The 24864-nt window shown below is 39.4% G+C and overlaps 1 long non-coding RNA gene across 1 annotated transcript in view; it reads right to left on the bottom strand.

Annotated features, from left to right (window-relative positions):
- LOC110350721 (uncharacterized) overlaps window positions 1–24864 on the bottom strand; it is a 78868-nt gene that overhangs the window by 7728 nt on the left and 46276 nt on the right. Inside the window, exon 2 of the long non-coding RNA XR_002397461.2 lies at window positions 10554–10852. This is a non-coding gene — a long non-coding RNA (uncharacterized LOC110350721). The remainder of the gene's footprint in view (window positions 1–10553; window positions 10853–24864) is intronic.

Below are 24864 nucleotides of genomic sequence, written 5' to 3'. Positions count from 1 at the left end.
TTTGCATCTCTGTTTTCTTCATGTAGAAAAGATAGATCATGTGTACAAACTATGGAGCTTTACAAGCATTAGACATGAAAGTAAACTAAAGAAATATTGTGGTCTCGATCTTGCTGCTCTTTGACAAAAGTACTTACTATTAAAACACCTTAAGAGTATCTCATATTTTCTCTGTGAAAAGTAAGATTGAATTGTGAAAATTTCTCTCATACTCAATAAATGATATCACCAGGTAGTATAAATCATATCATCATAATGCAGATGAAGATTTTCTTTAAATAGTTGTTAATTCAGTAAGCAAAATAAAGTAGAAACATGAACTTTAAGAAATAATTTAGGCCTAAAGGTTGACATTTACCTTTCAGACCCTTTTCCATTGCAATATGATATTTACTAGGTTAAACTGTTAGGTTTTTACTTGCCAAACAAATAAGTGTCAGTTTCATAAAACAGTACTTGAAACAAAAAAATGTGTGTGTGTGTATATATATATATATATATATATATATTCAATTGAATCTTGTTTATATTTAAACTAGAGTTCGAGCTGTAAGCCTAGAAAGGTGCTTATGATATAAATAAGCTGCAATTTAGATCTAAATTTAGATTTAAACTTGCCCAAATTACCCATAATGCTCTCAACTATGCCCCTAAATTGTCATAGGAGTAATTGTTCTTTAAAAAATTATTTTCTCCATCCTTCATAAATCTCATTAAAGATAATTGTTTTCCAACAACACCTACCATGTCAAAAATGTTTGTTTTTCAGATCCATCTACTGGAGGAAATGCACAAACTTCTATTTTCAAAGTAAAAAAAGAACCAAAACAATACTCAGAATTTTATGGTAGCACCCAGATCCAATTGTTAAAATTAATATGTAAAAGGGAAACTATAGTACTTGCTGAATATTTAAAAACATGATTTACTGTAACTCTATATAAAACATATCTAAATCCTAGGAAGATTTTACAATTTCACATGATGTATGAGCTACACATACTCAGTTTGCCTTTCATATATCAACTCACTTTATCTTCCTAAACAAATTTTAAAAACACCTTTCTTCTTTTGCCCTTTTAACGACAGTTTACAGTCATGGTACTCTAATGGCTGTTGACCTGGATTTGCAAATGTTAAGCTCTGAACCCCATCTTCACTTACATAGGGGTGGAGATATTTCACCACTAGATGGTACTATGCAGTAGTTATTAAATTCCACACTATTTAAACTTGGCATTGGCAGTGATCTCTTTTTTTTTTTTTTTTTACAAGGTATAAATCACTCTTAATACATTTTTGCCATTCCTATTAGCACTATCTGCTCCTCTCCTAACTTTAATTTCCCAAATCATCCCAGTAAAAAGGAATGAATGCCTTTGATTCATAAAAAAATCTCTCAGGTAAAGTTCTTTGTGGGCTTTTGATAAGTGATATTCATTCACTATTTTCTTTCACAATGAACTTTAAGCTAAACATTATTGTAAAGGAATGCGAACAATACTTTTCATAGCCAACTACACAATTTTTTTTTTTTTAAAAGACAAAGTAACATTAACAAAATTCAGGACTATGCCATTCTTCATGATGCATGTGGTCTACAGCTTTAGGCTTTTTAAATTTTTCACTGCTAAGCCTTGAATGGAGAGAATGTTTTTTAGTAGATAGGGTGAATTTTATCTTTATCAGTGTGGTTCGAGCATTGCAGTTCCTAGCAGTTTCTCTAATGGGCATTAGCACTGTGCTTAGTCACCCAGGAAAACACAATGATTTAAATCCAGAGAGCATTAGACGCCAACTTCACTCTGCCCTGCTAAATTCTGGCACTTTTCATTGAAAAAAATTCCAAACATATATGCAGAAGGCCATACCAATTCTGGTTTGTAATACCAAAACCAGTTTGATAAACTGGCAAGAATGATGATTCACTGAGGCCTAACTCAGTTCAGCTGTTAGCAACTTCATTAGAGCAAATGTTTCCCTTCAACCAATCCAGGATCTGAATGATTTTCATCAGATCAGACAGACGCAGGACCTCCTATAGATACCAAAAGCCAAGGATGTTCAACTCTCTTATATAAAATGAGATTGTGTATGTATAGAACCTACAACCATCCTTCTGTATACTTTAAAACACTCTAGATGATTTGCAATACCTAATGCAATGTAAATGCTGTGTGAATAGCTGTTACACTGTATTCTTTAGGGAATAATCATTAAAAAACTATGTATGTATATTCAGTGTAGTTGCAATATTCTTCTTCTAATATTTCCAATCCAAGTTTTGTTGAATCTATGGATCAAAGCAGGTGATTATGGAGGGCTTATTGTCTGGACAAGAATATATTAAATTAAACAACTGAAAATTATGTTTAAGTTAATACATCTGTTTCTACTTCTTTCATAAAGGAACACATTCCAGTAACAATTGATTATTCAGTTCAGTACCTTGAGAAGGAATTCTTGGCATATTTATAAACACAAATAGAAATAGAAATCAATGTATTCCTGTTTTAGTCAATTTCCTCATTGCTGGGACTAAATACCTGACAACTTAGAGGAGGAGCAGTTTATTTTAGTTCACAGATTTAGAAGTTTCAGTCCAAGGCTCCAACAACAAGGCAGAAACAGCAAGGCAAAAGGACTCGCCTCAGAGGAAAGCTGCTCATGTCCTGTGGCCAGGAAGCAAGGACAGAGGGAGGAGCCCAGGAGGACGAGTACCCACCCAGGCCACACCCCAGCGACCTGCTTTTTCTGACCAGACTACACTTCCTAATAGCTACATCACCCCATAATTCAATTACATTCCAACACATGAGGCTGCTGGGGCCCTTCTATATCTAACCCATAACACTTCCTGTTAAATTTATAATTATTTATAACTAGGGAATATTTATTCCCACTTGTAATTATTGAATAAATATTTATAATTAGGAAATAGTCCCTTGTTTTCTAAATAAAATCTTGAGCACGTGTTTATTTATTTACTTATTTAAATTTTTATTTTATTGGTACATTTTAGGTATACAATATAATGAAATTCATCGTTGGAAATTTGCACCTTTACATAATCTCTCTTGGTTCTTATTTTTCCCCCTTCCCCTGCCCTCCCTTCAACCCCTCCATCCCTCCCTATTTATAGAGACTTTGTTTCCATTTTTTCATTTTCTCATATTAATTCCATTCCCTTCTTTCCTTTCCTCTACCCCCCACTTTCCCTTCCCCTTTAACCCTTTTCTTCCTATTTCACATTATCTATTATACCTTTTAGTCCTTATTTACACTTTCAGTTTCTCACACTACAGAAACTATTCGGTATTTACACATATGTGTCCTATTTATTTCACTTAAGAGTATTGCCTCAATGTGCATCCATTTAGCTACCAATGTCTCTAGTTTCTCATTTTTTATGGCTGAGTAGTACTCCATTTTATAAAAAACCCATATTTTCTTTTCTTTTCTTTTTTTTTTGTGTGTATGCAGAGGGACTTTATTTTATAAAAGTGATCTCTGTGTAACACTTGTATGTAAAATGAGGATATTTACCCTCTGGAATGCTCTCATTTGCCCCTGAGCTCTGGGGCTTCAACTCCTGGGAAGGGTGAGGTCCACCCCATGTTCTGGTGACACAGTGCTGCTGTGTCTGCTGGGGCTGCAGGGATGGTAGGAGGTGGGCACCAGCAGCTGTAGCTCCACATGACCCACATGGAATAGGATGAGGGAAACCAGAGTTTTGCTTTGTTTCAGACTTCATTGCAAAGCACTACATAAATGAAGGATAGCACAATTGCTGACTACAATTCACTGGTTGTATACAATCCTTTTGTCCCTGCCTGCTCCTGTTCAGTTGCACTAGTAAAATATCTTCCAAGTTCAGTCTTGGGTTCTTTGGCATTTAAAACTGATCCTTTAGGCAATGTTATATTTATTTTTTGTCTAGTTGATCTATCTATTTGTGACAGTGGGGTGTTGAGGTCCCCCACTACAATTGTATTAGTGCATATATGACTTTTCATGTCCGTTAGTATTTGTTTTATATAGTTGGGTGCACTAGTGTTTGGTGCATAGATATTCATGATTGTCATCTCTTCCTCTTGGATTCTTCCCTTTGCAAGGATATAGTGTCCTTCTTCGTCTCTCTTAATCAGTGTTGTTTTGAAATCTACTTGATCTGCAAAGAGGATAGTTACTCCTGCTTTTTTTCAGGTTCCCGTCTCATGGAGTATTGTTTTCCACCCTTTAACTTTCAGTCTATGAGTTTCCTTTTGAATTAAGTGTGTTTCTTATATGCAGCATATTGTTGGATTTTGCTTCTTGACCCATTCTGCCAGTCTATTTCTTTTGATTGTTGAATTGAGACCATTAACATTGATGGTTATGACTGAAATGAATTGACTTATCATTGCCATAACTTTTTCTTTTTGTTGGGTTCTCCCCCTTTCCATTTAATTTCTTGTCATGCCAGATGGCTTCATTCTGCTTTGTTTCCTGGGGTTGTGATCCTCAATGTCTGCTCCTAGGATATTGTGTAAAATTCTTTGGAGTGCTGGTTTGGTATTCACCAAGTTCCTAAGGTGCTCTTTGTCTTGAAAGTATCTTATTTCTTCATCAACTTGGAAAGATAGTTTTGCAGGGTATATCAATCTAGGTTGGAGGCTGTTTTCTTTTAGGGCTTGGAATATGTCACTCTAAGCTCTTCTTGCCTTGATGGTTTGTGTTGAGAAGTCTGCTGTAATTCTGATGGGCTTTCCTTTGTATGTGATTTGTTTCTTTTCTCTGACTGTTTGTAGAACTTTGTTCTTCTGTTGAGTTTCTGGAATCTTAACAATTATATGCCTATGTGTAGATTTTTTTTTTTGATCAAGGCTATTTGGAGTCCTATATGCCTCACTTATCTGTATGTCAAGCTCTTTTCCCCTGCTTGGGAAGTTTTCTGCCATCATTTCTGTGAAGAGATTTTTTTATATCATCTGCACTCTCTCCTGTGTCTTCATTGACTCCAATCAGTCTTATGTTATTCTTCTTTGCATCATCTAGCAGTTGCTGGATTGATTTCTCATGTTCCCTTATAATTTTGAAGCAATTTTCCTTTTCCTGGTCACTAATTGCAATCTTTTTTTTAATTAAATTATTTTATTGGTACATTTTAGGTATACAACACAATTACATTTCTCATTGGGAATTGTACCTTTACATAATACATCTTGGTTCTTATTTTTTCCCCATTCCTAGCCCTCCCTTCACCCCCTCCACCCTTCCCTAATTACAAAGACTTTATTTCCATTTTTTTTGCATTTCTCATCATTTGTCCTTTCCCTTCTTTCCTTTCCCCTGCCCCTCCCACTACCCCTACCCCTTTGGACCTTTTCTTCCTATTTTGCATTATTGATTATTCATTCTAATCATTGGTACATTTTAGGTATACAATAGAATGACATTCATCATTGGAAATTTGCACCTTTACATAGTCTCTCTTGGTTCTTATTTTTCACCCTTGCCCAGCCCTCCCTTCAACCCCTCCATTCCTCCCTATTTACAAAGATTTTGTTCCTATTTTTCCATTTTCTCATATTAATCCCATTCCCTTCTATGCTTTCCCCTAGCCCTTCCACTTCCTTCCCCTTTGCCCTTTTTCTTCCTATTTCACATTACCTATTATACATTTTAGTCCTTATTTACACTTTCAGTTTCTCACACCAGAGAAACTATTCAGAAAACAGAACAAGCCCAATTAAACAATCTGATGCTGCACCTCAAGCTTCTAGAAAAAGAAGAACAGGACAACCCCAGAGCTCACACAAGGGAGGAAATTATGAAGATCAGAGGAGAAATCAATGCAATGGAGACTAAGAGAATGATACAAAAAGTCAATGAAGCCAAGAGTTGGTTCTTCGAAAGAATCAACAAAATTGACAAACCCTTAGCCAGCCTTGTCAGAAAAAGGAAAGAAAAGGCCCAAATCCATGCAATTAGGAATGAAAAGGGTGAAATTACAACAGACCCAGCAGAAATCCAGAGGATCATCAATACCTACTTCCAGAACCTATATGCCAATAAGATGGACAACATAGAAGAAATGGACAGATTCCTAGATAAGTATGAATTACCAAGGTTGAACGAAGAAGACCTAAAAATTCTAAACAACCCAATATCAACCAATGAAATTGAAAACATAATTAAAAACTTATCAACTAAGAAAAGCCTGGGTCCTGATAGCTTCACTGCTGAATTCTACAAGACATTTAGAGAGGAACTGCTGCCACTACTGTTTAAACTCTTCAATAAAATTGAAAGGGAAGCAATACTCCCAAATTCATTCCTGGAAGCAAGCATCACCTTGATCCCCAAAGCAGAGAAAGACCCAACCAAAAAGGAGAACTATAGGCTAATCTCACTAATGAACATAGATGCAATCTTATCTTCTATATCTGAAATTCTGTCCTCACATTGGCTCATTCTGCTGTGTAGACTTTCAATGGAGTTTTTCATGTCCTGGAAATCTATTTGAATCTGTTTTATGGATTCCATTTGTTTCCTATGTTGGGATCCCATCATGTTCCTGAGCTCCTCTCTAGATTTATTAATCATGTCTTGCACTAGGAGCACAATCTCTCCTGTTATCTGAGAAATTATTTCTGATTTCATTTTTCCCAGGTCCTCTTTTGTTGCCAGTTCAGTGGGTCCAGGTGGTTGAGTATCAGAGTGTTCCATCTCATTTCCCTTTAGGGTTGCGGTAGGTGATCTGGAAGTCTGTTTTTGAGACTTATTTACGTGTTTTCTCATTTCGACTAGGGGGGTGGGGGGTGGCGGCTGTTAGCGCCTGCACAGATTACCTCCTCTGAGCTGGGAGAGGTGGGACAGGGGCTGGGAGCAGCAGTAGGGATGGTGACCCAAAACCCCTTTCCTGCGGGCTGGGAGCAGTGGTAGGGATGGTGGCCGGGAAGCCCCTTCCTCTGGTCCAGGAGCAGTGGGACGGTGGCTCAGAAGCCCCTACCTCGGGGCCAGGAGCAGTGGGACAGCGGCTCAGAAGCCTCTACCTCTGGGCTGGGAGCATTGGGACTCAGTACCGTGGTCTGGTGGTCCGGTGTCCTCTGTGTCTTTGTAGTGTGGAGCCAGGTGGCTGTACAGAGGGGCATGTGTTGGGGGTGGGGTGTTCCGCGCAACTGGCGACCTCGGTAGGGCGTGCGTAGACCTGCCTGTCTGCAGCAGGCTCTAGCACGTGTTTCTTGAGCACCAGTATCAAGTTGTGGGGAATGCAAAGAAGTAAATGGTCCCTAAAGGGTTACGAGGTCAAGAACATCTATCCATACATCCAAGATAAAGAAACCAATTATGAATTGTTAAAAAGAGTACAAGGCCAAGCACTCTGAGAAGCTGAGGCAGGAACACTGTAGGTGTGAGGATGATCCAGGCAATATAGGGGCTTAATGAGACCCTGACTCAAAACAAACATCTTTTTAAAGTGCTGGAGATGGACCTCAGTGCAAAAGCTGTGGGTTTAATCTCAGTACACACACACACACACACACACACGAGTACAAGGCCCTACATACTTATATACCAGACTGGCCATCAGCAATGTTGAAGGGATTGGACAGAGAAAGCCCTTGTCAAGCTAGTACAAGAAGAGAAAACTTCTCTGAAGGGAAATGATTAAGAAGATCAGAAATCACTGGTTCTTGCCCTGGCTATATGCTGGAATGATGTTGGAAACCTCATATTGCACTGATGCCTGGCCCCCACCCCAGTGATTCTGGTTTCATTGACCTCAGTGCTCCCGGGTCAATCTCATAAACCATTGCTTAATGTTGGTCACAAATCTGGCTGCTGATCTGAAAATCAATCTTGAACGAGAGCATGCATCAACCACATCACCTAGCAAAATATGTTCTGACATTCTTCTCTTGACCTGACATTCTCAGTGACAGAAGCAGTAGGTTGATTTACCTCGTGGTACAAGGTCTTCATCTTCTTGGGTCCACACTTTGAATAGAGCTGTTAAAGCATAAGTAGACTTTGCATACGATTTGAGGAATGGACAGAAATGAGCACTCATGGAAACAGACTAAATGAAAGTACAGAAATGGGAAGAAACAAGACATATCAGAGCAACCTTTGTCTCTGCATTTAATCACAGCACCACTGGTACTCCATTTAACATGGATATCACCACCACAAGCAGATGCTGAAGAGTCCTTACCAATGTCAGCATGCATGTATACATAGTAAACTCTGAGCTGACACTGCATAGTCATTGAAAATCTAAGATATTAAAAATGCCCAGTCCTTTCCACTAATTCCACATTTTCCACTCTTCAATGCACTTACTGTTTGTAAGTAAAAATTCCATTTTAAATTTACTTCTCTCTATATTCTGCAGCCTTGCCTTCCTGTGCTGTATCATTAGCATAAGGTCTAGTGTGTAATGTATTCAATACATTTTTTTTATTTTGGAAAGTTTCAAACATATACAAAGTAAACAGAATAGTCTAAACAGCCCCTAGGTAGTACTTCTCAGTTCCAACAATGACTGCTACTCTACCATTCCTGCTTTTTCTGTCATTCCAACCTCTCCTCGATCTCCATCCAATCATTAAATGTTTTTTGCAGTTTTAATGGAGATAAAATTTACATTTATCAGGGGCCGGGGATTTACCTCAGTGGTGCCTTTGCCTGCCTTGCAAGTTCAAGGTCCTGAGTTTGATTTCCCGTACCAAAAAAAAATTTACATTTATCAAAATACTATAGGAAGGGCCAGGGATTTAGCTCAGTGGTTTTGCCGCCTGCTGCGCAAGCGCAACAACCGGAGTTCCATCCCAGGTACCAAAAAAAACCAAACTATAGGGCCAGGGATTTAGCTCAGTGGTGCCACTGCCTGCCTTGCAAGCACGAGGTCCCAAGTTCAATCCCCAGTATCAAAACAAACAAACAAACAAACGAAACTATAATGACAGGGTAAAAAAACTTAGCTGTAACCCACACCCCTTTCAGGATATAGAGCATTTCCAGAATTCCACAAAGTTCTTTCATATCTCATTTGAGGTAATCCCTCATCCATCACAACCAACTATTAGGACTGTTTTCACCTTAGGTGAGTTTTGCCTATTCTAAAATGTCATCTAAACGAAGCACACAGTATTTACTGTGCATGTGTGTGTGTGGTGAATGAACTCAACAATCCTCCCATTGAGCTATCTCGTAACCCTTTCAAAATGTTTTATTTTGAGAGGGCCAGGGATTTAGCTCAGTGGTGTGGTCACCTGCCTTGCAAGTGCAAGGTCCAGAGTTTGATCCCCAGCACCAAAGAAAAACTTTATTTTGAGACAGTCTTGCTAAGTTGCCCAGGCTGGGCTCAAACTTGTGACCCCAGTACCTCAGCCTTCCAGAGGGCTGGGATTGTGCATCATTACACCCAGCTAGTGTTTATTTTTTGCATCCATATTCTTTTGCTTCATATAACGTCTGTGAGGTTCACATACCTAACAAATATTTTTTAAAGTAGAGAATTCTGTACTAGAAAACAGCAGTGGAAGCAGAGGGCTCATGTTGAGGAACAGACTGAGCAAGCAGGTTAGCATGGGCTGGTGGGAGCCCTCGGAATCCAGGAAAAGGGACTTTTACTCTATTTTGCTGGCACTACGGTCAAAAGCCTGCTTCATAATTGCCGAGGATGATCTGGGAAGTGATTTCCAGCCGCCACATCCACTCCCCTCTGCTTTCATGAGTCACCGCTGTGCCATTGAGTGGTGGTGCCTGTTGCCAAATCTACTTGGAGCTAGCTCATTTGCATCTTCCCTTAAAGACCTGGCACATCTGCAAGTCCTGTCCCACACCCCCTGGAAAGGCAGGAAGAGGAGCTCATAACTTGGCACAGGCCTTTGAAGGATTGTTCACGCCCACTTGAGGTGGTGGAGCTGGAAATGTAAAAGTCAGGAAGGGCAGTTAGGGAGCCATGAACGAGGGCTAAGCACCAGGAGCCAGTCAGGGTCCTGCTTGGATAAGTCAGGACCTGGTCTCCTCTTTCTGGGGGATCAAATCAGACCATTCTGCAGGGCTAACAAGAGTGTTTTGATTTGGATGGGTGCAATGGATGTCAAGAACATTGCAAACCAACCATCGAATGCAGCTGCAATAAAAGAATTTGCTGATGAGATCAGCTAAGAAATGCACCAATCAGGCTCTGGAATGGGAATCCAGGTCAGGGACACAGAAGAATGCAGTCTGGACCCCAGCCAATCTTGGAAGCACAGAAAGTCTAAGGCAGAAGAGTGAGGGACGTGCTCTCTTCCAGCAGAAATCTGGAGCAGGATTATAGTAGAGAAGCATCATGGGAAGGATGCCTGGAGGCACACACTGAGTAATTTCTTCATCCTGAAGCAGCCCATTACTTTCCCGCAAATTGTAGAAAAGCATAAATTTAAGAGCTTTGGAAAGGATGGGAGAATTTCTAGGAGCCTTATAGTAACTGACTAGGATCAATGTGTTGAAACATTCATTATCTATTGGTGCATAACCAATTGCACCCAAACTCAGTGGTTTAGGGAATGTATTACCTCAGCTTCTGTGGGTGAGACATCAGGATACAGCTTAGCTGGGCTGTCCAGCTCAGGATTTCTTACAGGAACACAATCAAGGTGTCACACAATGCTGTGGTCACGTCTGAAGGTTCAGTAGGAGAAGGATCCACTTTTAAGCTCGATCTCATGCTTGTTGGCAAGATTCCATTCCTTGAAAGATGTTGAGGTGGGGGTCTTGATTCTTCACGGCAATTGGCTGAAGTCACCGTCATGTTCTTGACATGTAAATCTAGCTTGCATTATCAGACAAGCACATCAAAAGAGTCAGGAAGAAGCTGTATGAAAAAATATGGAAGTTATAGTCTTTTACAGCCTAATTCAAAAGTGATATCCCATCACCATTGCTGTATTTTTTCACTGAAATCAAGTCATTGAGTCCAACCCATACACATAGGAGAGGGAAATATCTAAGGGCATGAATACTATGGGGTGGGGATCATTGTGAACCATGTTAGTAGTCACCTGTCACAATAGGGGACTGGAAAAGTAGAAATATCACGGACAAAAATAAGACAGCAGATGGAACCATCTAGAACCCAGATGATGCACTCAGTTGCAAGCATGGTGAACATGAGGTAAGGGTGTAGCATCCAGAACCCAATTATTTGAGCCATAGGAGAAAGTCAAGAAAGAGGGCAAGCTGGGACATGAATTAGGAAGCATCCTCATTTGACCATGTGCAGGAGATGTAGTCTTAATTTTATTGCAGACACCTGAACCCTAAATGAGTATCAGGTCTGTCCTTGAGAATCTAATGGATCCCACTAGGTGTTGTCCATTTTCCAACTAATTCCTCCAAATTCCGAGAAAACTGACTGATGAAAATGACCTTGACTGTGTATTGAACAACATATGTGACAAGAATCACTTAAACATTTTTTGAGATAGAATAAGGCCTAAAAATTAATTTACTTTTATTACAGTTGTCATTTTCCCAGAAGTGATCTTTCTATTTTAAACAAGGATGTAACATCCACCTGTTCTCTTTCACAAAGCTCTTGTGGGAGTCAAATGACATACTATTCATAAATGCATTTCAAAATTTTGCTTAAAAGAAGACAGATGTCACATATCCAAATCACATTGCGTTATTATCATTGTTGTTGCTTTGAACGGCTGTTTATCAGAAGAGATCAAAGATTTTGAGGTAGTTTGGGATTCTTCCACTCCTCTGTTCCCAGCTTAGATAATACCTACAACTCACAAGGAGGCTTCCTGTTTGCAACTTTGGACATCACACGTTCATCTTCCTGCCTAGGTTAACACTCTGCTTTCCTCACACCAGGGTCACAGGCTGTCCTTGTCTCCGTTTACCTTTTAGGTTGCCAGATCTTCCTTCTGAAAAACTTCTGGTCTTGTCTCTGTGTAAAAGGCTTAGAGTCTTCAGCCTACCCTCAGGGTTTCCTCATGCTACTCCATTGTCCCTCCCTAACAGAGCACACCCTGGCAACCTCATGGCTTGTGCCCATCTCTCGAGGAACTGCCCAGGCCCACTGTCCTGCTGAGCTTCGCTTGTGTCCTCTCCTCTGTGAATGGAGCTGTACCCAGCTTCCCTATCTCTGAGGCCTCCCATCCAGCAGGATAATTTATGGTTGATTTTCTTCTGCACATATGTGCTTGGAATACTCCAACCCCTCTTTCTGTCCTAAGTATTGACTCGAAACCATTAACTAGTCACTTTATGCCACAGACGCTACTTATTGAAGATGCATATAATCTTTGTAAGTGCAAAGATTACAACTTACAGTTGAGTATGAGCCCCAGTTTACAGTTGAGAAACCTTAAGTTCAAGATTGCACAGTAAATATCAGAGCAAATATCCAAACCCAGACCGAAGAGCTCCCAGGGATTCCTTGACATCTCCTTCCTTAAATGAGGAGGCACCATGTTTTCCAAATTTGTTGAAACCCCATAAGCTCTAGGAGTTTGGCACAAGGATACAAACCAAAATGATGTGTGTGAACTTTTGACAGACATATACCTTTCTTTCATAATTTATGTAAATTTTGATAAATTCAAATGGATAAAGGGTTAACTTATATTTTATAAATGAATTTTAATGAAAATACTACATTACCATATCATAGGTAAGAATGCATGTCCATATTGGATATAAGTATTGGAATTTTTCTATTTCTGGTCAGTTAAGTCTGTCTCTTTTTCCATTAAATATTTGCATTAAATGAAGTACCATACTGTACTTCAGATTTATGCATTTATATGAATAGACTCCAGGGTGTAACACTTTAATCTATAAAAAGTACTAACAGTAACTGTTACCATGGCAACATACTTCATGTATTAGTAGCCTCCAAAGGCACAGCACTTTGGAAATGAGCATTTACTAAGCATTACCCAGACTAACCGAAACTCCAAGGAATGGCATTTAAATCACCAGTAACACTCAGAAGTAGATCCTCAGGTTTTTAACTTAATAGGCAGATAGGACTAGTGGCTAACATATTGAAGGGTACAGATCTAGAATACAAGAACTCCTAAAACTCTGTAAGCAAAGATAAAAGAAATTCAAAATATGAGCAGAGAAAAAGAAAAAAATGACTTCATCTACATTTCTTGCCTTAATTCTCCTCTTCTATGTCAATGTTTTTCTTATCTTTGTTGTATGTATGTGTTTCTGTAATCCACATGTGTTTGTTCTCCTGACAGAGAGAATCAATAGGATATATGAGAAGAGAGTTATTACAGAATTGGCTCCCAGGATTATGGAGGGGAGAAGTCCCTTGCAGGCCGTCTGCAAACCAGAGTCCCGGGGATGCTGCTAATTTGGCTCAGCCCAACTCCAAAAGCCTCAGGAGCAGGGAAGCTGATGGAGTAACTCTCAGTCTGAGGCCAAAGTCTTGAAAATCCACAGGGCTGCTGGCATAAGTCCTGGAGTCCAAAACCCAGAGGACCTGGAGTCCAGTGTTGATGATGAGGAGGAGAAGAATATATCTGGGCATCAGGAGACAGACAGACACATTTCTTTCTTCTGTGTTTGCTCTATCCCAGCCTGTAGCCAACTGGATGGCACCCACGCTGATAGTTCACTTTCCTTATTGCTCTGCTCAGACTCATATGCCCATCTCCTCTGGACACCACTTCACAGACATACCAAGAAACAATACTTTACCAGCCATACAGATATTCTGCAATTCGGTCAAGTTGATACCTAAAATGAAGCACTACCCTACCCCAAATTCCTCTCTGGCAGTGAGATGGAACACAAATGCATGGCAAGCTCCACCCACTGACTGGCTGTTCTAACAGGTTGGCTTCACAGGCTCTTTGAACTTCTACAAGTCAGGCCAGCACTGGCTGAAAGGAAAGCTCCACGCTGTCATATAACAAACACAGTCAGGGACTTTTGTGACAAACGATGCATTCAGGTTCTTTATAAAGAAGAAATGGATTTACCAACATAAATCTAAGAGACTTCTAAGACAGTAAACAAAGGACTCAGCAAGCTTTCCAGTTCTAAGCAAGCTAACTTAGAGGGGAGATTGCACTATGAGATTTTACATAGTTGAGAAGAAATTCTGGGTTTCTGTAAAGGTAATACAATTTTCAGTGAAATGAAAATGGAAGAAATTGTAATTTATTACGTAACTGAACAAGGACAATATTTCATGTTATTCTTGTCATTGCACCCAAAGAGAGATATAATTGAGGTAGCGAGAGTCAGAGCAAGAGAATGAATGGTAAAGTAGACAAGAGGCTCTTCATGGATGGGTGGGAGAGAGATTAGTCTTCCATGCTGAGCAGATGGGATTGGAGCTATACATGTGACTGTGCCATGTTTGTCACTGAGCTATATGTGCCATGGAATGATACATGTGAATAAAGAGGAAATAGGGATAAAACAAATACTATTTTGCTCAATGTTATGGTTCAGATCTAACAATGTCCCCTGAAAGTCTCACATGTTCAGAGGTGGGGATTTTGGAGAGTGATCGGACCGTAGGAGTGCTATACTTATCAGGTTTTTTCCACTCATGATCTCATGGTTGATTGTACTGTTAGGAGGTAAATCCTGCTAGAAAGAGGTGGGTCACTGGGGATATGACTTGGAAAGGAGCATTCTTGTCCCTGCTTCTCCCTTCACTCTATTCTTCTTGGCTGCCATGGGTTAAGCATCTTTTGTGCACCATGCCCTTTTCTCCATGCCATTTCTGCCTTGGAGACAGCCAACCATGGACTGAACCCTTTGAAATTGTAAGCTAAAATAACTTCTTAGCCTTTCCTGTACAGGTGTCAGAATTTTCTCTCAGCAACAGGAAAGTGACTAATATACTCAGAAAAATGGTTTGAGGGAGGAAGTATTTGTTTCTCCTATTGGAAAACAGAATATGTCATTTCTGCTCCAGAGGCTTTAAGTTGAAGGATATGAAATTGGCATTTTTGCTGCACAAAAATGACCAAAAGAAAAGGTAACATCATATAGTTCAATTTAGCAGATAATCCATATCTAGAAAGAGCACCAGAGCCTTCCTGACTGATGAGAGGGTGCAGGCTCTCACTGATAGCGAGACCATGTCTGGGCAGGGAAGGGAATAATTGGCTCCCAGGTCCAGGGATGAAGTTTCCGGGAGCCAATAGACAGGCAGGCCTCAAGTATGAAAGAGTGTGAACAGAGAAGCAAGAACCCAAAACAAAGTGGCATGAGTGCTAAGGACATAGGCTGTAGGAGTTTAAATGTTGTACCAACTTTAGGGCACTTCTCACTGGGGTCTTCCAGAACATGGTTGATAGCATGACTGCAAGGATGCTGAGCTATGTCAGCCGTGTCTATTGCACATGTCCTTTCCCATAATTCACTGTTATAATGGGATGTATGAGATGCAGTCCATATGCATGAGCTATGAATGAGCTCCAGGTCAGGCAGGGAGGTCTGGTGTGCATGAACCCTGTTTTGGAATTTTGGAGTTTTCTAGGGCAGACTTGGAGGGCTTTCTTTCCCTTATCTCAGCCACAATAGAGTAAGCCCTGAAGCAAGAGTATGAGGGGTGTGGTTTGGCCCTCAGGATTCAGGTGAGTGGAGGGAAGTGGTCCTGTAGCCCCTAGTTGCGCTATCTATATTAAGACTCCATTTAGGGCCAGAGGTTTAGCTTAATGATGCCAGCGCCTACCTGGCAAGCGCAAGGTCCTGAGTTCAATCCCCAGTTCTGCACCAAAAAAAAAAAAAAAAACTCCATTTATATAAGATTTGTGCAGTCCTTTGACTAAACTCAATCCAGTCATCTGAACTACAGTCAAGCACTGCTGAATGATGGGTTACACTCTGAGAAACACATTGTTAGGCAATTTCATTGGGATGTAAACAGCACAGTGTGCTTATACAAACTAAAACAGCATCACTAGGTGACACATGGCATCATCATCACATACGCAGTCCATCACTGACTGAATGTTGTCATGTAGCCTATGACTGTATTTGTTGATTTTTTGGTAAGACTTGAAAGGATCAGTCCTTTGATTTAAACATCATCATGGTGTAATTTATAGCTTTGAGTTAAACAGAGCTGGATTCAAATCAGCTTACTTAGTCATTAAAGTGTGGTCCTCAGCATGTCTCTTTACATCCATAAACCTTAGTTTCCTCATCTGTAGCATGGCTTGCTTTGAAATGAAGTGAGGGAAAATATCCATGTCTGTTCCTTTTTCCTTGCATCGGGTTTTTACCTACTCTTTCCTCCCTTTCTTATGCTGGTACGGAAGAGTGGGCTCTATGATGAGACCCCTAAGTACAGTCTTCATCACAGGCCCATTCCTGGACACAAAACAGTTCTCATAGAACCTTCTAGAAGGGAATGAAGGAAGTGAAGTCAATGGCAGTCATCCTGAGCAGCAATTCCAAGGTTTTCCCTCACCCTGCAGCCAACTGGGGCCCTGGCCAATTACTTCTAGAATATTTTGTTTGAGGATCCTTACCTTCCTCCAGACCTGGGTTGTGGCACTAACTAGGGTGGCCTTCATTTTCATGTTTTCATGGTCTGAGCTTCAAGGCCCTGAGTACTATCTGGTGAAAAAGGGAGAGCTTTTCCTCTGTTCTTTCCTGAAATTCAAGAGGAGATGTCTACATTGACTTTGTTTCAGAGAAGTGTTTCTAATTGTTAGCCTTTTTTGCCTATGGAAAGAAAAGTTCTTCAAAAAAGAATCTTAAAATTCATTTGCTTGGTTTGTATCTTTGGATAAGTGATTTTCTTTAGAATACAATGCAATACAATAATGACATAGAAGTTGTCGATGCTCAGGGATTCAATAACCCACTCGTAACGTAGTAACTTTCCCCTCTCGTCTGTTATTTGGTTGGAGATAAAAATAGATAAAGATTTCAACCTCAGAACCAAAAAGCCACTTACTGTATTTATTTAGTGTGTTATAATTAAAGCTGTTGTGAATTCTGCAGCTTCATTTTACAGAGGTTGAGAAAACCTTTTTTCAAGTTGGTTCAAGTAAATTCACACTTCCTGCATTCTGTTTTGTGTTTTAGAATCTAAAAATGAATCTTAGATAAAAAGCAAAATGCAGCCACTCTGTTGTGTTATGCCTGGTCCCCTGTAGAAACAAAAGGGGTGTGTGCAGTGCCCAGAAAATATCCACACGACACATCCATAAACTCAGCTGGAACTTGGTAGGTAAATTTTAAACCAAGGATGTTATGTTCACACGCGCTTCTTTTTTTTTTTTTTGTCAACTTTGAATTGAGGTCAGCTCCCTGATCCCATCACCAACTCTACTCTCACCTTTGGGATTGAATTCTTTTTGATTAAATGAAGCATTAAAAAGAGAGAGGAAACATTCCCAGCAAGAGGAGGTCACTAAAGAGTATTCATATTGTTTATCACCAGAATTGTTGGAGATTGCTGGAGTTGTAGAGACTGTGGGAACATCTGCCCTCTGGGGCCTCTCTAGTAATAGCACCCTGCTATGGTTTGAATGTGCCTTCCCCAAAGGGTCACATGTTAGAAACTTAAGCCCCAAACTTATATGTTGATGATATTTGGAGATGGGACCTTTGGGAGTTAACCAAGATTAGATAGGGTCATGAGAGTGGAGCCCCCCATGATGGCAGTAGAGGCTTTATAATAAAAAGAAGAGAGAATTGAAGCTAGCACATTTATTTGATCTGTCTTACCCTGTGATGCCCTCTTACATGTGAGGATGCAAAAGAAAACCCTTACTGGATACCATGCAAATGCTAGCAACATGCTCCTGGGCTGGCCAGCCTCCAGAACTGTGAACTAAATAAATCTCTATTCTTTACAAATTATCCAGTCTCTGATTTTCAGTTATAGCAACAGAAAATGGACAAAGACACTTCTTGATATTCATCTTGGGGAGTCTTCCATCTGCTGAAGGGGATCACACCCTTCTCTCTTGGCCAGTGTAGTGCATAAGCTGACCCTTTGGGTCCTAGGTCACTGATGCTTGAAGAAATGATACAAGGTCCCAAGAATGGTCAGAAGTCACATTGCTGTGGCAGTCACGGCCTCAGCAGCCATGCTGGATCCTGTGGGGCTCTTCTTGCCTGTTTCCTGCTTCCTAAATTTTCAGAGCTTCCTGGTCCTGCTGCTCCTGAGGGCAGAGTTGGCACCTGGTACCAACCGGTGTTTGTAGATGTATATGCCTTGAGCCATAGTGTCCTGTGGTTGAGAGAAAGTCAGAGAAGATAATCTTTGTGTGGAAGCAAACTTGGATAGGGTTGCAGTTCTTCTTACAGGACATACAGCTTTGGACAGCACTTTCCTCTGTGTCTTTTATTTCTTATTTGTGCAGTGGAGACATATGCCCTGCCTTGAGCACTCTTAAATAAATGCACCTTTAAACTGCAAAATGCTATGCAGCAGAGAAATGATATACTGGTTTGGTTTTAGAGATGGACAAAATGTAATTTTCATAAAGAGAAGCACATGAATCTTTTGGGGGCCTGGGACACAATATTATGGTTTAGATTGAGAATGACTCCTAAAACTCTCATGTGCTCAGAGGCAAGGGTTTTAAAAGGTGATTGGATCACAGGAGTACTACAGCTAAAAGTGCCATTAGGAGGTGGGCCTCATTAGACGTGGGTCACTGGGGGTGTGACCTTGAAGACTATTTCTCCCTCCCCATCTCCTCCCTTCTCTCTCTGCTTCCGCACTGCCAGGATGAGAACAGTTTTTCTCTGCTATGTCCCTCTGCTGTGCTGCTTCTGCTTTGGAGACAACCAACCACTGAATGAAATCTAAAATCCATGAGCCCAAATAAACCTCTCCTCCTTTAAATTGTGGGCATTGAATATTTCGTCGTGGCAAAGAGGAAAAGTGACTATCACAATGAACATAATAAAAGCACATCAAAATAGCTGAGGCAGAAGCTAATGGAACTGCAAATAGAAATAGAGTGATTAGCCCAGGGATTTAGCTTAGTGGTTCTGCCACCTGCTACACAAGCACAAGGACTTGAGTTTGATCCCCAGTACCAAAAAAGGAGAAAAAAAAAGTAATAGAACGATTCATTATCATAGTTGGATACATCAATACCTTTGTCTTAGTAATTGACAAATTTGTCAAGAAGAAAATCTACAAGGATGTGGTTGAACTGAACATCATTAATCAACTGGATCTAATAGATATTTATACATTTGCTTTACAACAGCAGAATAAACATTCACAACAAACCTTTGCCAAGGTCCAACACATTCTCAGCTACAAAAGACAGCTTAACAAATTCAAAAGAGTATAAAATATGCTATATAAATTAGCTCAGGTTGCCATAACAAAATGTCTTATTCTGGATAGTTTAAATGACAGAAATTTATTTTCTTACAATTCCGTAAGGTGAGAAGCTGAAGTTCAAGGTCCCAGCTGATGCTGGGTTCTCTTCTCCATTTACAGATGTCTGCTTTCTCATTGTATTCTCAAATAGGGAAGAGGGAGTGAGACCTCCCTCTTCTTATCTGGACAGAAATACTTACAAAGGGTAATATGACCTATTTTAAATGTAATTATCTCCATAAAGGCCTTATCTCTAAATATAGTCCCATTGGGAATTGCAGCTTCAATATATGATGAATGCGGGAGGGAGAGGCAATAATCATTCACTCTGTACCATTTGCTCTCAGGCCACAAGAGAAATAAACTATAAAATAATAAGAAAAAGATATTTGGAAAATACTAAAATATTTGGCGACTGACTTCTAAATAACACATAGGACAAAAAAGAAATCTCAAAAGAAATTTTAAAATACCTTGAACGAAATGAAAATTAAAATACAACTAAAAAGTATTTGTGGGATGCAGCAAAATAGTGGTTAGAGGAAAACCGATAGCATTGAATGTATATATTAGAAAAAAATAAGGATAAAAAACTATAGGAAACTTTAAAAAAAACTCAATTTATTCCAATGTAACAAATGTTTCAGCAGAATTAATGAAGTTAAAAATAAGAATTTAATAGAGAATATCAATAAAACCAAAATCTGGTTCTTTGAAAATGTCGATAAAATTGATAAATCTCTAGTAGGCTAAGAAATGAGGGGAGATGGGCATATTAAAATCAAAAGTGAAAAAGAAACCGTCATTACTGATTTCACAGACATTAAAAGAAAATAAAGGAATATGTCCACAAAATTTATAACTGTTAGTCAGCTTTTCATCACTGTGACAAAATACTGAGGAAAATCAACTTAGAGATGGAAAAGTTTATTTTGGCTCATGGTTTCAGAGGTTTCAGGCCATGGTTGACTGGCTCCATTGCTTTTTAGGCCTGTGGTGAGGCAGAAACATCACAGTAAGAAGGGTGCGGCTCATGAAAGCTACTCATCTCATAGCATCCAGGAAGCAGGGAGAGGAAAAAGTCAGAAAGGAAGGGGTTGGGACAAAACATACGCTTCAAAGCCACAGCCCCAGGGGCCTGCTTTGTCCAATTAGGCCTCACCTCCTAACAGCCCATTGAGTTATGAACTCATCAGTGGATCAATAATGACATTAGTATCCCCATGGACCAATCACCTCTCTAGGAACCACTTCTGAACACTACTGCATTGGGGACCAAGCCTTCAACATATGAGCCCTGGGGGAATAGTTCATATTTAAATCACAGTAATAATTTAGGGGTAATGGACCCATTCCTTAAAAGATACAATCAGCCAAAATTTACATGAGAAAAGAGATTATCTGAATAGATTATATCTATTAAAAATATTGAATCAACAATTAATAACTTTCAGTGAACATCAGCAAGACAGCAGAATAAGAGATCCTCAGCTCTAACTCCTCAGAGAAAACCAATTTACCAAATACTTACACACAGGAATGCCTTTCTGAAATCTTAGAGCTTGGGAGTGAGGCTTCAACATCCTGGTGGAGCACAAAGATCATCAAAAACTACATCAAGAAGGAGAAGAAGAATGATTTTACCTTGTATGCATTGCCCCACCCAAGCCAGCACAGTGTCAAACTGAAGAGGGTCCTCTTAGTCTACAATTTTTCCAGCGGGAGAAAGAAAGCCCAAGATAATATTCAACTTTCCCAGCTTTTCAAGGCACTGGCCATGGAGCCCACTTCTCTCTTGTCCCACATGAAACACCAAGGAAATTAGTCTATGTAGACCACCTGGGGACAGCTAGGAATGGGTAAAGGGATGAGGGCTGCTGCATAGATCTTCAGAGCAGCCTTGTTCCTCCATTAATGACCTCATCTACCAAGGACCATTGCTGGTAGCCTTGTCAGAGCAAAGAGATCCTCAATCAGCAAAACACAGGTCATCAAGTTTCCAAACTTATCCCACCAAGTATCCCACCCAGAATCCCTGCCTGATCAGAAAAAGCCAGGTCAGCATCCCTGTCCAGCCAGGGAGTTTAGTTAGTAATTCCAGCTGACCACAGACACTAGGCAGGGTCCTGTCCAACCTCAGGTCAAAGCAGCAGCCCTAGCCAATCAGAACGCCCATCCAGTGTCTCTTCCCAGCCACAGAGCCCAGTTAGCAGCCCAGACCACCCTCAAAATACTGGTAATGGATCCTGCTGATATGCAGGTACCGTTAGCTGTCTCTCCTGGAACCCCTGGTTGTGCTGACTAATGAAGATCTTGCCCTGCCAAATCCAATCTGTATATTCCTGCAAATACTTAAAATGCATGCACAACAACTCAAAGATACAAAGATCACAAAGAATTATGGAAACATCACTCCACCAAGGGAGAACTAATACAGCCCTAGTAACCAACCCTAAAGAAATGGGGATCTGTGAACTGCCTGACAAATAATTCAAAATAACCATCTTAAAGAAGCTCAGTGAACTATTAGAGGGTAGATAGAAAAATATATCAGGGGAAAAATACATGAACACAGTGAGAAGTTCAAGAGGAAAACATGATTTTAAAATCTACATATATATATTTTAAAAGCACAGAAATCCTAGAGCTAAAGATTCAAAAATTCAAGAGGCAGCTTCAACAGCAAACTCAAGCAGAAGAAAGAATTAGTGAAATGAAAGCCAAGTCATTTGAAACTATCTAGTCAAAGGTGCTAAAAAAATGAAGATGGGTGAGTAACATCAAAGGAACTTATGAGATACTATCAAACCAGATGATATATGTGGTATGGAAATTTCAAAAAGAGAAAAGACAAAAATAGTGCAGAAAGTCCATTTAAAGAAATAATGGCTGAAGACTGCCCAAACTTTGGCAAGGGAAATGAGCAACGAGATTTATGAAAGTTAATAATCCCAAATAAATTGAACTGAAGGAGGTCTACATTGAGACATATTATAATCAAATTGTCAAAAATCAGACAAAATGAATTTTAAAAGCAGCAGGAGAAAAGTGACTTGCAAAAAAACCCCAGAAGAAAACCAAAAGAACTTACATAAAACCATCATCACCAGATTTCTTAGTTAAAATCTTGCAGGCTGAGAGAGTAGTGTAATATGTTCAAAGTACTGAAGGAGAAAAAAAACAGCTAACACAAAATACTATACCAAGTAAAACAGTCCTTCAAAAATGGAGAGATACTTTCCAAGATAAAAAAACTGAAAGAATTCATCAGCAATAAGCCTGCCTCCCAAGAAGTGCTAAATTCTTTAGATTGAAATAAATAAATACTAAATAATGATAAAAAGAATATAGAAGTCCAAATCTTACTGCTAAAGATAAACATATAAACAAATAGAATAAGATGACACAAGAATAGTGACCCTACTATAAAAATTAAAAGATAAAATTATTAAGAATAACTATAACCACAAAAATGTGTGGAATCTTATCTCACACCACTTAAAAAAATAAAGTCAAAATAGACTAAATACCTAAACATAGGGCTGGGATGTACCTCAGTGGTAGAATGATTGCCTAGCATTTGTGAAACCCTGGATTAAACTTCCCAAACACACACACACACACACACACACACACACACACACACATACACACTTAAATATAAAAACATAATCCCTGCAACTGTAAAACTAGTAGAGGGAAATAGACAAAATATTTTTTGACATTGGCTGGGGCAGTAATTTTTTTGGATACAATACCAAAAATACAGACAACAAAAGTAAATTAGAGTAGCTTGATTGGATTAAAATAAAAAGCTTCTCACAAACAATCAACAAATGAGATCTCTTCTTATTAAAAAGCTTCTGCACAGCAAGAGAAACCACCAGCAGTGTGAAGAGACAACCCACAACGTGGGAAAAAATCTTCACCTGCTCTTCCTCAGACAAAAGTCTACTATCTCGAATCTATAAAGAACTTAAAAAGATCAGACCTCCCAAATTTAAAGACCCAATCCAAAAATGGGCATCTGAAATGAACAGACATTTCTCAGACAAAGAAGTAGAAATAGCAAATAAATACATGAAAAAATGTTCAACATCACTGGTCATTCAAGAGATGCAAATGAAAACAACGCTGAGATTCCATTTCACTCCAGAAAGAATGGCTGCTATCATGAAATCAACCAATAACCAATGCTGGCGGGGCTGTGGGGAAAGAGGAACCCTGCTCCACTGCTGGTGCGAGTGTAGACTGGTGCAACCACTGTGGAAATCAGTATGGAGATACCTCAAAGAACTAGGACTGGAAGTCCCATTTGACCCCGCTATTCCACTGCTGGGGATCTTCCCCAAAGAATTAAAAGAATCATACCACAGTGATATGTGTGCACCCATGTTCATAGCAGCGCAGTTTGCAATAGCTAAAACTTGGAAACAGCCCAAATGCCCATCAACTGGAGACTGGATAAAGAAAATGTGGTTTTTTAATAAAATGGAGTACTACTCACCCATAAAAAATGAGAAATTAGAGACATTTATAGCTAAGTGGATGCACATTGAGGCGATACTCTTAAGTGAAATAAATAGGACACATATGTGTAAATACCGAATAGTTTCTCTGGTGTGAGAAACTGAAAGTGTAAATAAGGACTAAATGTATAATAGATAATGTGAAATAGGAAGAAAAGGGGCAAAGAGGAAGGAAGTGGGAGGGCTAGGGGAAAGGATAGAAGGGAATGGGATTAATATGAGAAAATAGAAAAATAGGAACAAAATCTTTGTAAATAGGACTGGGGGGTTGAAGGGAGGGCTGGGCAAGGGTGAAAAAATAAGAACCAAGAGAGACTATGTAAAGGTGCAAATTTCCAATGATGAATGTCATTATATTGTATACCTAAAATGTATCAATGATTAGAATGAATAATTGATAATGTAAAATAGGAAGAAAAGGTCCAAAGGGGTAGGGGTAGTGGGAGGAGCAGGGGAAAGGAAAGAAGGGAAAGGAAAAATGATGAGAAATGGAAAAAATGGAAATAAAGTCTTTGTAAATAGGGAAGGGTGGAGGGTGTGAAGGGAGGGCTAGAAAAAAAAATAAAATAAAAAGCTTCTTCACAGAAAAGGAAACAATTGAGAATGAAAAGGTAACCTACAGAATGAAACATATTTCCCAATATATGTCTGACAAGAGATTAATTTCCAAAATATATAAAGAACTCCTAAAACTCAATAGCAAATAATCATAATCATAATCATCCAACTGAAAAACATGCAAAGGACTTCAATAGATACTTCTCCAAAGAAGACACACGAATGACTAATATGCATACAAAAATATACTCAACACCATAATCATCATAGAAGTACAAATAAAAACCACCTGTTAGGATGGCTATTACAAAAAAGAAAAAAAGGGAATGATAAGCTTGTGGAGAAATTGGATCCTTATAGAGTACACTGTTGGTAACAATGTAAGTTGGCACAGCTAAAATGCAATGAAATGGAATATGGAATATGGAATGCAATGAAATATGT

The sequence above is a fragment of the Heterocephalus glaber genome, unplaced genomic scaffold (assembly GCF_053883595.1).
Source record: "Heterocephalus glaber isolate CG9 unplaced genomic scaffold, H.glaber_assembly_v1.0 deba00001531, whole genome shotgun sequence".
Classification (NCBI taxonomy): domain Eukaryota; kingdom Metazoa; phylum Chordata; class Mammalia; order Rodentia; family Bathyergidae; genus Heterocephalus; species Heterocephalus glaber.
The sequence above is the reverse complement of the archived record's forward strand: the minus strand, read 5'-3'. Positions and strand labels throughout refer to the sequence as shown.